We start from the raw sequence: 13,278 nt of genomic DNA on the forward strand, positions 1-13,278 counted from the left end.
ACACACACACACACACACACACACGCTGGAATATTATTCAGTCATAAACACGAATGAGTGGTTCAGTCAGCTAAGGGTCTGCCTTCGGCTCAGGTCATGATCCCAGGGTCCTGGGATCAAGCCCCACTGGGGGCTTTCTGCTCAGTGGAGAGTCTGCTTCCCCCTCTCCCTCTGTCTCTCCCCCCGGCTTGTGCTGTCTCTCACTCTCTCTCTCTCTCTCTCTCTCAGATAAATAAATAAAATCTTAAAAAAAAAAAAAAGAATGAAATCTTGCCTTTTGAAATAACATGGATGGGCTTAGAGAGTATTATGGTAAATAAAATTAATCAGGGAAAAACAAATACCATATGATTTCACTCGCATGTGGAATTTAAGAAACAATACAAACATGCAAAGGGGAAACAAGAGACAGAGAGAGAGAGAGAGAGAGAGAGAGAGAGAAACCAAGAAACAGACTCTTAACTATAGAGAACAAACTGAAGGCTACCAGAGGGGAAGTGAGTGAGGGGATGAGTAAAATAGGTGATGGGGATTGAGGCACTTACTGTGATGAGCACAGGGTGACGTATAGACATGTTGAATCACTACATTGTGCTCCTGAGACTCATGTTACACTGTATGTTAACTACCTGGAATTTAAATAAAAACCTAAAAAAAAAAAAAAAAAAAAAAAGGTTTCACAAGAGAAGACTCCAGACTCAGATGAACATCTCAGCAAACAAAAATGAAAGTCCGGCACCATAGAGCGAGGTCGTTCAGGAGAAGTACCCAAAGAAGGACTCCCAAAGACTTCCCTTTAAAGAGGGATGAAGTTGCCAGAGTGTGTCTGCCTTCAGAGACAAGTCAGCAGCTGGGAGGGGATGTTACCAAACTGCTTCTCCAGGAGAGGTGGATGTGGGAGGGAAGGCCAGTGGGCAGATACCAGTGTTTCAAAGAAGTTTCATCATGAGAGAGAAGTTCCCTGGAGGCTGTTCATCAAAGCTGCACTGCTCCTCATACCCCCACACTCGGATTCAAATTCCTTCTCAAAAGTGGTTATTTTACAGGAGACTAACTTCTGGACTGTGCTTACATGATATTCCTTCGACATGAAGAGTAATGGTGAAGGGTGCCTGGCCTGTTCAGTCGAGAGAGCATCTGACTCTTGATCCTGGGGTTGTGAGTCGGGCGTGGAGCCTACTTAAAAAAAAAAAAAGAAAGAAGGGAGAAAAGAATAATGGTGAAGTCACCTAAGAAACTGTTTCTTAATAGATCATCAATACGAAACGTAACAAAATACCAAGACTAAAAGAGCCTCAAATGCTTTGGAAACTCCAGAAGAAAACGTAAATGACTATCTGGGCACCTAAGGAAAAAATGAGAGGTGTGTAGCTTCTTAGCTCAATGAAGATGGGAGACAAAGCAAAACAAACAAACAAAAAGAATTGATAGTAAGATTGGTCAATTTCTTTTTTTTTTTAATTTTTATTTATTTATGATAGTCACAGAGAGAGAGAGAGAGAGAGAGAGAGAGAGGCAGAGACACAGGCAGAGGGAGAAGCAGGCTCCATGCACTGGGAGCCCGATGTGGGATTCGATCCCGGGTCTCCAGGATTGCGCCCTGGGCCAAAGGCAGGCGCTAAACTGCTGCGCCACCCAGGGATCCCGATTGGTCAATTTCTACTTGATTTTCCCCTCAAGTAATTTGTTTTTTAATCAGAAAGAAACATAACATAATGATTAAGAACAAAAATTTTGGGTTCAGCAGGACCTGCATACAAATCCAAGCCCTGATGCTTACTAGCCACATGCTGCAAGCAAGCTACTAATCTCTCTGTGCCCCAGATGCTGCCTCCCCTAAAACCAGCACACTTGTAGGATTTCCCATGTAAGGTTGTTTTGGGGTTTCCATGGGGCAACCCATAGAAGTGCTCAATAAACAGCAGCTATTTGCCATGTTTTCCCAGCTCAATATGGCCTCTGAAGACTATTGCTTGAGAGTGATTACCCATATTTTAGCGATCTTATCCCACATACTAGTTCAGATTCCTCCCTAGATTGTGTCATCCCCGGTGATATGTCCTGTAAGCACACATACGATGCCACCTAGGTCTCTCCTGCTCAGTGAATTTGCCTCCTCTGCTCTCTGAAGAGTGGCTTGGAGGTGGCCAACCAGTCGCTGCTCCCTGCCACCTGCAGGGTGCCTCCGAGGGCTGAAGCGTCACCTCACCATCACCGTCACCGTAGGCCCCAGACAGTGCTCTGAGCCCTTGGGGCATTCTGGTAGAGGTGGAGAAAGGAACCTCTGGCCACTCTGTGCCTCCTGCTCCTCCTCTGCTCCTGCAAAGGAAGCGCGGCATGAGAAGGCGCTTGTCAATGTATCAAGCTGTACAGAGCCGTATGTGCAAAGTTGTCCAGCAAAATATGTTTACGGTAATGAAAAGCCCAAAGCACTTAGAATGCCCGCAAGCAGGGGGGCCGTGGTAGCAGGTCTGCGTGACCCTGTGATTTTGGTATGTGTGTCTGTCAGTGTATGTGTGTGAGACAGAAGGAGAGACAGAGGGGATCCCTGGGTGGCGCAGCGGTTTGGCGCCTGCCTTTGGCCCAGGGCGCAATACTGGAGTCCCGGGATTGAGTCCCACGTCAGGCTCCTGGCATGGAGCCTGCTTCTCCTTCCTCCTGTGTCTCTGCCTCTCTCTCTCTCTCTCTCTCTCTAAATAAATAAATAAATAAATAAATAAATAAATAAATAAATATTGAAAAAAAAAGGAGAGACAGACAGAGAGAAGGAGGTGGGAGAAAGGTCAGGGGTTTGAAAAGATGCTGTAAAAGGGATCGGGGCCTTTTGCCTTATTCCAAAAACTGTTTTAAAAGACTCAGAATCCACATAACTAGAAATAAAGGTTCTCTGTCTCGTATCATTTCTCCCCCCTGCGTAAGCAGAGCCCTTTTAGCATCCTTGTGAACGGGAAGAGGAGGAAAGGACGTGATGGGGGTTTGGGGCCTCTGGCTTGACTGCGCCACCACTACCACGGGAGGCAGGACAGAGGATGGAGGAGGGACAGAGGGAGGGGAGGGGCTCCAGGTTTAGGGAGCTTTTGCAAGCCCTGCCTGCCCCCCACAGTCCCCTCTAAGGGTTTTGTTTTACAAAACTGTCAAAACAAACTCCAGAATTTTTTCAGGGTTGCATCCCAGGTTCCACCATGCTTAGCGTGGAAACTTTCCTTAAAACAGAGAGAGGGACATTTCCTGAACACCAAAAGCAGAGACATAGATGCAGAGACTGACCATTTTAAGGGCGATTGCAAAAGGAGAGCTTTGATTTGGTGTTTAGTGGTTTGTGTATTTGGGACAGAGGGGTAGATGGAGAGAACCAGGGGCGTTATCAGAATTCATTGCGAAAACATTCTGTGGTGACTATAGCGCTGCCGTCAAAAGCAATAACGTAGAGACATATGTGAGGACGTAGCCGATGTGCTATCTCAGGGCCTGTGTGCATGCGTGTGTGCGCTCTGTGCACAGAGACCTACCCAGAGACGCTCATCCGAGCCATAGGACCGTTGCTCAATGTTGGCGTCATTAACGCTTTCCTGGATCACTTAAACTTCTTTAACAATGATCATGGATGCTATAAAATTAAAAAGAAATAAAACAATTTTTCCCACTAAGGAAATAATTTTTTTTTTTTAAGTAACATTTAGGGGCTCCTGGGTGGCTCAGTCAGTTGAGCTTCTGCCTTTGGCTCCGGTCATGATCCCGGGGTCCTGGGATAGAGTCTCAGAGTTGGGCTCCCTGCTCGGCGGGGAGTCTGCTTCTCCCTCTGCCTCTGCCTTTTCCACAGCTTGTGCTCTGTCAAATAAATAAATATTAGGAAAAAATCTAAAAAATAATAAAAAATAAAAAAATAATAAATAAATAAAAGTAAAATTTATCCATATGAATCTAAGCAGCTCAATTTTTTTTACCTTAAGAAGTCTGGGGCGCCCGGGTGGCTCAGTGGTTGAGCATCTGCCTTCAGCCCAGGGCGTGATCCTGGAGACCCGGGATCAAGTCCCACATCGGGCTCCCTGCAGGGAGCCTGCTTCTCCCTCTGCCTGTGTCTCTGCCTCTCTCTGTGTGTCTCTCCGTAAATAAAAAATCTTCAAAAAAATAGAAGTCTGAAATATACATTTCTTTGTGACTGTTAGCTGGGATGCTTCATTCCCCGGTGTTTGGGTTTCAACAGGATTCTTGTGCACCAGCCTCTGGAATGTGACCACAGTTCTTCTGGCTGCTTTCTCCACGGTCCTTCCCCCTGGGAAGGGAACTGACCTCCCTGCAGTTGAGATTGTTGTGTGCCTGCTGGTCGTGGGGTTCCATTTCTCTGCTGGGCAGATGAAGTGCATTCAACGTGACACTGTTTGGTGCCCTCCGGATGGTCTCGGGAGCCTAAGTTCTTGTCAGAGGCTCTGCACGTCTAACCCACTGAACCTGCTCTCGTGTCATAACGCTGCCCTTCCAATTAGAATGATTGCAACAGCCTTTGCAATGGCCATGATCCGATGCCCGCAGCCACTGTTTCGGTCACTAACACAACCACCATCAGCACAGCTCTAACTGTCCTCTGCGAGGCATAGAGCATCAGGGGCCTCCTTGTCGGGAAAGTCAGTCTCTGCTAATTCCACCTGTGATCACCCACCTCTGGCTGCCACTAGCCCCGGTGACACTGAAATGAGTTAAGTCACAGACAGTGCACAGAGGGGTGTGTGTGGCACGGGGCCAGATCCTCCGGGGTAGGGGCTGCTGCCATCCCTCCCGCTGGGGTTAGGCTAACATCACATAATTTCAAACCTGTAGCAGCGTCAGCGCTGTGGGGACGCACCCCCACCTCCTTCCCCAGCACCTGCACCCTTCTCCCCTCTAAGGCCACCTAAGCCCCAGGCTGTGCTTCCTCTCACAGCCAGATGGTGTCACCAGCACTTCACAGACTGTGGTCTGAGAAGGCCTCTCCCCAAGGAGGCTCATCGGCCCACGTGGCTACTTACACAAAGAACCAGGCACAGACAGACAGACTTTTGATAGATGGCAGACAGGATGCCTTTTTTTGCATTTGTTTCCATGGAAGTTTACTTACGACTTTATTTTGTGTAAAATCCCCCTGCTTCAGCCTCCAAATCTCTCATTAAGTAAATATAAATATCAGAGAGGGAGACAAACCAGGAGAGACTCTTAACTCTGGGGAACAGGTTGAGGGTGGTTGGAGGGGAGGGGAGTGGGGGGATGGAGTAACTGGGCATGAAGGAAGGCATGTGGTGTGATAGGCGACAGATAAATGATTGCGCACTACATCGGAAACTAATGATGTACTACATGTTGGCTAAATGAATTTAAATAAAAATAAATAAATAAAAATTTAAAAAAGGGGAGCCTCAGTGGCTCAGTGGGTTAAGCATCTGCCTTCGGCTCAGGTCATGAGGTTTATGTTGGGGTCCCTGCTCAGTGGGGAGTCTCCTTCTCTCTCTCTCTCTCTCTGTCTCTTTCTCTCTCCCTCTGTGGGCTTGCTTGCTCTCCCTCAAATAAATTAAAATATCTTTAAAAAATTTTTAATTTAAAAAAAAAGAAAATATAAGTAGACCTCATATAAGGAGCAACTTACAAATAACGGCTATTTGTTGAGCACTTCCCTGGTGCAGGCACCGTCCTGGGAGAGAAAGCCCCTGCCCTCGTGGAGTTTACAGAGTAAATTGATGCCAGCTATGAAGATGAAGCTAAAGAAGGCAGGGAAGCCACAGTGCAGATCATCTTGTTCAGTGCGGCAGCTTATGAATTTGGCAGCCCCAACCTGGGTCTGGACAAACCACAGCCCCCAGACAGGCAGACCATGTCATGATGCTGGGCCTTATTGTCTGGAGGAGGCCAGCTGTCCTCAGGCTTGCATGGCTGGTTTCAGGTGTGAGGTGGAAATTGATGTGTCAATATGTGTTTCACTTGGCCATCCGTGCATCTATCCATTTATGTGGAAATGAATTATACCCTATCTCTATGTTTTCCTTGCACTGTGACCTTCCCCAAGTCACTGAACCTCTCTAATCTTCATCTTTCAGAGAATAGTAATGCTTTCTTTACGGAACTGACGTGAAGATTCCTGAGATGATGGATGTAAAACGCAGAACGGGGCCAGTCGTGAGTATATGGCAACTGGTAGCTATTGTCTTCACTGTGATAAGAGTTAACACAAGACCAGTAAGTACCAAATATGAGCCGATACCATGCTTGGCTCTGCACACATAGAGAAATTTGTCCAACATAATCCTTTATCCAAGGTGCTTCTAATCCGATTAAGGAGCAAATCATATACCAGATAATAATTACTCAAGCTGACTGGAATCATATCCCAAGAGAGGAACCCCAAGTCCCCAGAGACTCCAAAGCAGGAGAAGTTGCTGTGAAGATAGGAAAGGAAAATTAGCCTAGACCTTTGTATCTAAACATGGGTAGGGAATACAGGGGCAAAGGTCAGCCCTATGTACCCAAGGTGGTGCAGAGGGAAGTCAACCTTAGCACCCAGTGTTCCATTTGCTGAATAAATCAGAACACAGCCTGCAGCCATCTAGAAGGTTCCATTCAATATACTCAAAAAGCCTCTATCTTCCCTAACGGTTGCAGTAGCTGACAAACGGTGTCACAAAGGCACCTCCCTGAGGTCTCACAGAATTCCTGTGAAGAGAGGAACTGTGGAATTTGCTCAGAGAACTTTCCAAAGTGCCTAGAGAAAGATTAAGCCTTTATCTCCGGTGCTGGAACTTCTTACATTCCACCACCCCTGTAGATGCATTTAGCAAGACCCTATAACACGGGTAACATGGTTTCCTTATGGCTAATTATAGCCCGGAGCCATACAAGTCAACCACTACTACAGACATTTGCCTCCTGGAGAGGTCAGTGAAGGCTTCAAGAAGCGGGTGGCATTGATCTGGGCCTTGGTGAGATTTGGGGAAGATGGCCCGGGAAGGAAGAAGAGCAAATAAGATAGCAGCAGAGGTGGGAATGCACAGACCATGTCTAGATGTGCCTATTTTGCTGGAGCAGAGGACACCTGTGGCCCTGACAAGAGCTCCAGTTCCAGGAGCTTCAAAGACTGCTTCTGTTTTAAGGGTTCCGGGCTCAGGTTTGGAATGCATCACCTCATCATATCTCCCGCACACTAAATACTATCATCTCTATTCTTTAAGAGAGGTTTCTTAAAGGCTGTTAAAACTGGAATTCAACCCAGACCCCAATCCCTAGTTAAAGCCGTTATGCAGTGCTGAATTCCAGTGAGATACGACTGGACAAGTACACTAGGGTCCGGTCAGAGATGGCCTTGAATACCTAGCAGCATGTGACCTTCAGCGGTGCTAAAGCTCTGCAGTGAGAACATTTTGGAGGCTGTAAAGATGCAGCAGAGCCTCTGTGAGCCTGAGCAGAAAGGTCTGCATGCAGACTCAAGCCAACAAACAACCCAATGTACAGGCCAGAAACTCTCTGACTTGGTATAGGGCGGTGTCTGCTGGGAGTGGGACTCCAGGTCCAGGGCACAGGGAAAGGCTTCCCAGGTACTGGGTATGCTCACACTGCCATTCTTTGGCAATACTCTGGGTTTCTCTCCTCTTCAGGACTCAAAGGGGCATGTGACTTGTTTCCACAGTTATCTACACTTGTACCCAGTAAAAATGAACCACCCAAGAGGCTGATGGTCGTATGAGAAAAAAAACAAACAAACTGCTAGTGGTGAGAATCAAGTGCCTTGTAGGCCCTCTCCCCACTGCCCTGGGAGCACCACAGGACCTTGGGTCCCTCCTTTCCCTGATAGACGAGGAGGAAAACTCAACAGAACTGCTGGAAAGGCAGGCTGCTGGAGCACAGGAAGTGGCCAGCTGTGGGTCGATCTCTGTATCATCTGTAAAATAGTAGGACAGACCAGGTGATCCTGAAGAGCCTTCAGATTTTGTTTTGCTGTTGTTGCTGTTCCACTTTTTTTATCATGGTAAAAAAAAAAATTGCAAGACATAAAATCTCTCATCTTAGCCATCTTTAAGCCTGCACTTCAATATGCTGTATACTCACATCACTCATTGCACCACTGATCTTCAGAACGTTTTCATTTTGTAAAACCGAAACTTCATACCCATTAAACAACTCTCCACATCCACCCCTCCCCTGCCCTTCTGGTAACCACCACTTTACTTTCTGTTTCTAGAAGTTTGACTGCTTTGCATACCTTATATAAGTGGAATCATACAATATTTGTCACTCTGTGACTGGTTTATTTCACTTTGTACAATGTCGTTGAGGTGCATCCATGTTGTAGCCTGTGACAGGATTTCCTCCCATTTTAAGACTGAATAATATTCCGATATATATATATGGCAAGTTTTGTTTACCCAGTCACCTATCGGTGAACATTTGGGTTGCTTCTAACTCCAGGCTATTGTGAATCATGCTGGTATACAAGTGCGTGTGCAAATATCTTTTTGAGACTCTGCTTGACTCCCAGGCTTAAGACGCAACAAGTCTGGTTGCATGTTTTATTACTGCTTTATTTAAAAAAACAAACAAGAAAAAATACCCCCAAAACACAGAATATCTTTAAGAGTGAACAAATTGAAATGAACACATCAGATGCTGCAGGGCAAGTTTATTTTAGGACATTTGGAAACTCAAAAGTAATAGTTTGATGTTCAACAAATTCCTAAAGCTGCGCCACAGGGAGGAGAGGACAGTCCTAAGTCTGGGCCACTCCGGGAGAGAGTCCTGGCATTCCGTAGCATAATTATCAACTTCGGTCACAACATTATCCAGAAAACCCTTTCTACGGATAATGGGTATCTATTAATATAAATCATTTGCTGGATGAGTCATGCATGGACTTGTTGCGAAAATATGGAAGGTTTTATGCCAGTTGTGCAGAAAAACATCCTTCAAATTCAGTCATGTATACTGTACCCCCAGGGGAAAAACACTTCGAATCCATATATTTTCCTTTGAAATAAAGGTTTGCTTCTCTCTCCTAAATGGCACGGTTGAAAGGTCTGGCCAAGGATCAGGCTTGCAGCAATGTTCCTAAATATTGGAACCTGCCCCTCCAGCACAATGACTCAGTGGGGTGGTGGGTGTTTGTTAGATGATTAATTTTTTAGCAAAGGTGTGCCTGCTGGTTGTGGTACAGAAGTAACTTCAGTCACTAATCCCCAAATCCTCTTTAGAGAAAACTGTAACGAAACCTGGCTGATGCATTGAAACTTCCTTGGCTGGGTTCATTTCCATAATCAGAATTCCTGTCTCAGGGGTGATACATATGGGGAGAACCAAGCCTTAATAACCACCCCAAGCCCCAGTCTGGGAGGGTGGATATGAAGAGCATATGCTGGTCCAGTGGGGGAGGCAGAGGGAGGGGCTGTGGTAGTAGAAGAGGGAACTAACCTTGGGAGCTCAGAAGAGGCAGCTACCTCAGGCAGACTGCGTGGGGCAGCATTGCATGGATGATATTTGACCTGGGCAGTGAAGAATGAAGAGGAGGGTTAAGCAGGAAAGCAGCAGGAAGGGCCATCTGGGCTAGAGGAACAGCATGTGTGCAGAGATGTCCTACTGTTTGGAAACATGTAAGAATGGCAGTATGGCTGAGTAACAGATGGCATGTGAGGTTAAGACACATGAGGCCCTCTTGATGAAGGGTGGGTGCTCCAGAACAGGGCCACATTACCCACAGGGACTCCCACCAGGAGCCCAGTGCAGAGCCAGTCAGGTTCCTGGTCTCCCTGGGTGTCCACCTTGTCTGACCAGAGAGAAGCCACAGCTTGCCCTGTGGGCCTGAGCGCCTAAGGCCAAGGATGGAGAAAGGTATTGCATCGCAGTGGCATAGGTACCACTTGATGGCAACCTGTATGGAGGAGACCCTGGTTCGAGGCACATACAATGTCAGCGGGTTGAGACAGACCTACATAGCTAGGTGTAGACACAGAGAGACAGAACCAGAACTGGGATAGAGATAGGGTTAGAGACCTATCTGATGGCGGTGATTCCTTCTTGTTCACCCAGGACAGGGAATCTGAAGAGGTAGGATCCTATGAACACAGAGAGAAGAGCAAGAGTTTTTGTTTCCAGCCAACTGAGAGAAGGACCTTGACCTATTGGAGTATCTCTTTAGGGAAAACAAGAAAAACAAGCCAATATACGAGGGGAGGAAAGGTTGGAGAAGCCAGGTGCATTGGGATGTTGGAATTTCTAAGACCAACAGAGCGATGGGATTAGAGACACCCAACATGATGGAGGGTCTGAGTCCTCTCAGTCTCTGGATTCCTGCAGGATCTTTGTAGAGACTGAACCATATGCATCAAACCACAGAGAGTGGCTTCAGCGTCTCAGGGCAGGTGTGCTAACAGCGGAGGGAATCACAGTAGGCCATCGACAATACCAAATATTAGTGACGATGTGGAGCACTAGAACTCTTATATGTTGCTGGTGGGAATGAAAATCATACAGACACTTGGGAGCACAGATTGAGTGCCTCATGAAGTTGAGCATACACTTACCATATAACCACTCCTAGGTATTGATCCAAGAGAAATGACAGCATATCTCCAGACCAAGGCTGCATACAAATGTTCATAGGAGCTTTAGTCACAACTGCCAAAAAACTATGAACAACCCAAATATATCCATCAACTGGTGAATAGATAAATACATTTTGGCATATCTATACAATGGGATGCTTCTTAGCGACAAAAAGGAATGACATCCTGGGGCTCCTGGGTGGCTCAGTTGGTTAACCATCTGCCTTCGGCTCAGGTCATGATCCCGGGGTCCTGGGATAGAGTCCCAGAGTTGGGCTCCCTGCTCAGCAGGTAGTCTGCTTCTCCCTTTCCCTCGCCCTCTGCCCCTCCTCCCACTCATGCTCTCTCTCACTCTCTCCACCCCTACCAAATAAATAAATAAATAAATCTTTTTTTTTTTTAAAGAGAATAACATACTGATGCACACTGCAACATGGCTGAATCTCAAAAACATTATTCTAAGTCAAAGAAGCCAGACGTAAAATACGACATACTGCGTGATTCCATTTATATGAGATTTTACAAAAAGCAAAACAGTAGTGATAGAAAGCAGATCAGTGGTTTCCTGGGGCCAGGGGCCTGGGGAAGGGGATTGGCCACCAAAGGCTATGGGAGATCTATAGGGGGAAATAGAAACATTCTCTATGATGATTACGGTGTTGCTGGTACATGACTGTATATGTTTGTCACAACTCTTCAAATTGAACACTTAAAATGTGTTTACCTCAACTATAACTTAATAAATATTTATATGTAATAAAGATGAAGATGATGTTTAATTCAAGAAAAATAAAGTGACAAAGAAATTGAGACCTGGATTGAGAAATGGGACATAAGTCTATAAGGCAGAGTTTTGAGAAAATTATTTAGGGAACGACTTTGAATAAATACATCTTAAAAGTTAGTTGAAATGAGCGATGTTTCAGAAAAGTAGAATTTAATAAACTGAATCAAGTTCTTAACCAGTTTTACCATGCTAACATAACCCAGATACCCCCACACCTAACAAGGACAGTGAGTTTGAAACAAACTACCCTGACCTCTGACACCAACTGCAAGTTCAGAGCTCCTGAGGTCACACTTGGGTTTGCTAATTCACTGGAGGAACTCATTGGAAGCTCTTATGTTCCTGGTTGAAGTTTTTTATAGGTTAAAGGATACAGATGAAAATTAACCTAAGAAAGAGATTCAGAGGGCAGAGTTTAAGAAAGGACCAAACTCAGAGCTTCCAGTTGTCCTCTGTGGAGTCATGAGCAGCGTTACTTTTCCAGGAGTGATGTGTGACAACACATACAGAGTATTAGCAACCAGAGAAGCTCACCCACGCCTTGGTGTCCACAGTTTTTGTTGAGACTCAATCATGTGAGTCTGAATGGTGGCCCATGTGACCAATCTCAGTCTCCTTACCCTAAATCCCATTGTTACTATCTGGGTCTACCCATTTTTAAATTCAAGCAAAAAAAAAAAAAAAAGGGTGAAGTAAATTCATACCATGATTGAGAAACTACAGATAAAGCAAGATTTTTAGACAATAGCCATATTCATTTGAGTTACAATGACTTTATCATGTATTTTGATATTTGGTAAGGCAAGTTTTGCCTCATTGTTCTTTCATGTATCTTTCATAACTACTCTCAGACATTTAGGGTCCTTAACAAATTTGAATTCTGTATTAGTTAAGTTGCATTCAGTTACAAGTGCACATTGTTTATGCTCCACGAGTTAAGTTTAATTGCTGTATAAAAATCTTCTCAAACATTACATGATGATTTGGCACTGAAGTGAAAAAGTTATTGTGAATGCAGAAATGCATATAAGCAGCAGTGGAACATAAATTTGGTATTAGTAAAGGAAATCTGTCATCAGAGAAATGACTTCATTTTTCTATTTTCTTGCAAAGCAATGATCAAGAGCTTTCTAAAACTACGAAAGAAAGCCCAACCCCCCCACCCAAATAAAATCTATCGTGTTTTGCAAAAGGATACATGCAAAAGGATTGTAATGCAATGGAAAATTTACTCAAACTCTTGAAATAGATAAAATAAATTCCAAAGCAATGAGAGGTGGTGCCATCAATTCATGTGTTTTGAAAGACTATCATTAAGATGTCAAAAATCTATTTATCAAAACTTCTTGCCAACTTTGAGCAGAAGACAATAGTGGAGCACTGTTTAAGAAATGTTCCATCACCAGTGTTCCTAACAGCCAAAGGATACTATTGTGTGACAAATGCAAACATCAGTGACTCTGAGTCCAAAAATGATAGAGAAGTGTTAGACTTTGCCTGTGAGACTTAGGAAAACCTTAACACATTTATTTCACTTCTACATGATGCATGAGATGGAAACTAACCCAGGTTAGACCAAGCAGAGCGAGGCAGTAGCTGGCCACAGCGATTGGCCAGTCAGAGTGAGGTTCTGGGCTTGGTTCACCCCTGGGTCTAAATGCCCCCTCCCCATACTGGGTTATTGAAAGCCACCTTATGACCACAGGAGGAACCAGCCCAAACATGAAACCAAGACATGAATAACAAAGCAGAGAAGCTAAAGAACGTGGAACATTGGTGTCTATTATGGACAATCTCAAGGCAGTTTGAGTTGGGTTTTCTTGTTTCTTGCAAATCAAAGTTGCCCAGCCAAAGGAAGGCTCAATAAAAGTCAAAGAATAGAACAAACGATGATTAGAGGGCACACTAGAGGCAGTCTTATTTCCCCAACCTGGGAATGGA

This window comes from Canis lupus, chromosome 4 (assembly GCF_048164855.1).
Source record: "Canis lupus baileyi chromosome 4, mCanLup2.hap1, whole genome shotgun sequence".
Taxonomy (NCBI): domain Eukaryota; kingdom Metazoa; phylum Chordata; class Mammalia; order Carnivora; family Canidae; genus Canis; species Canis lupus.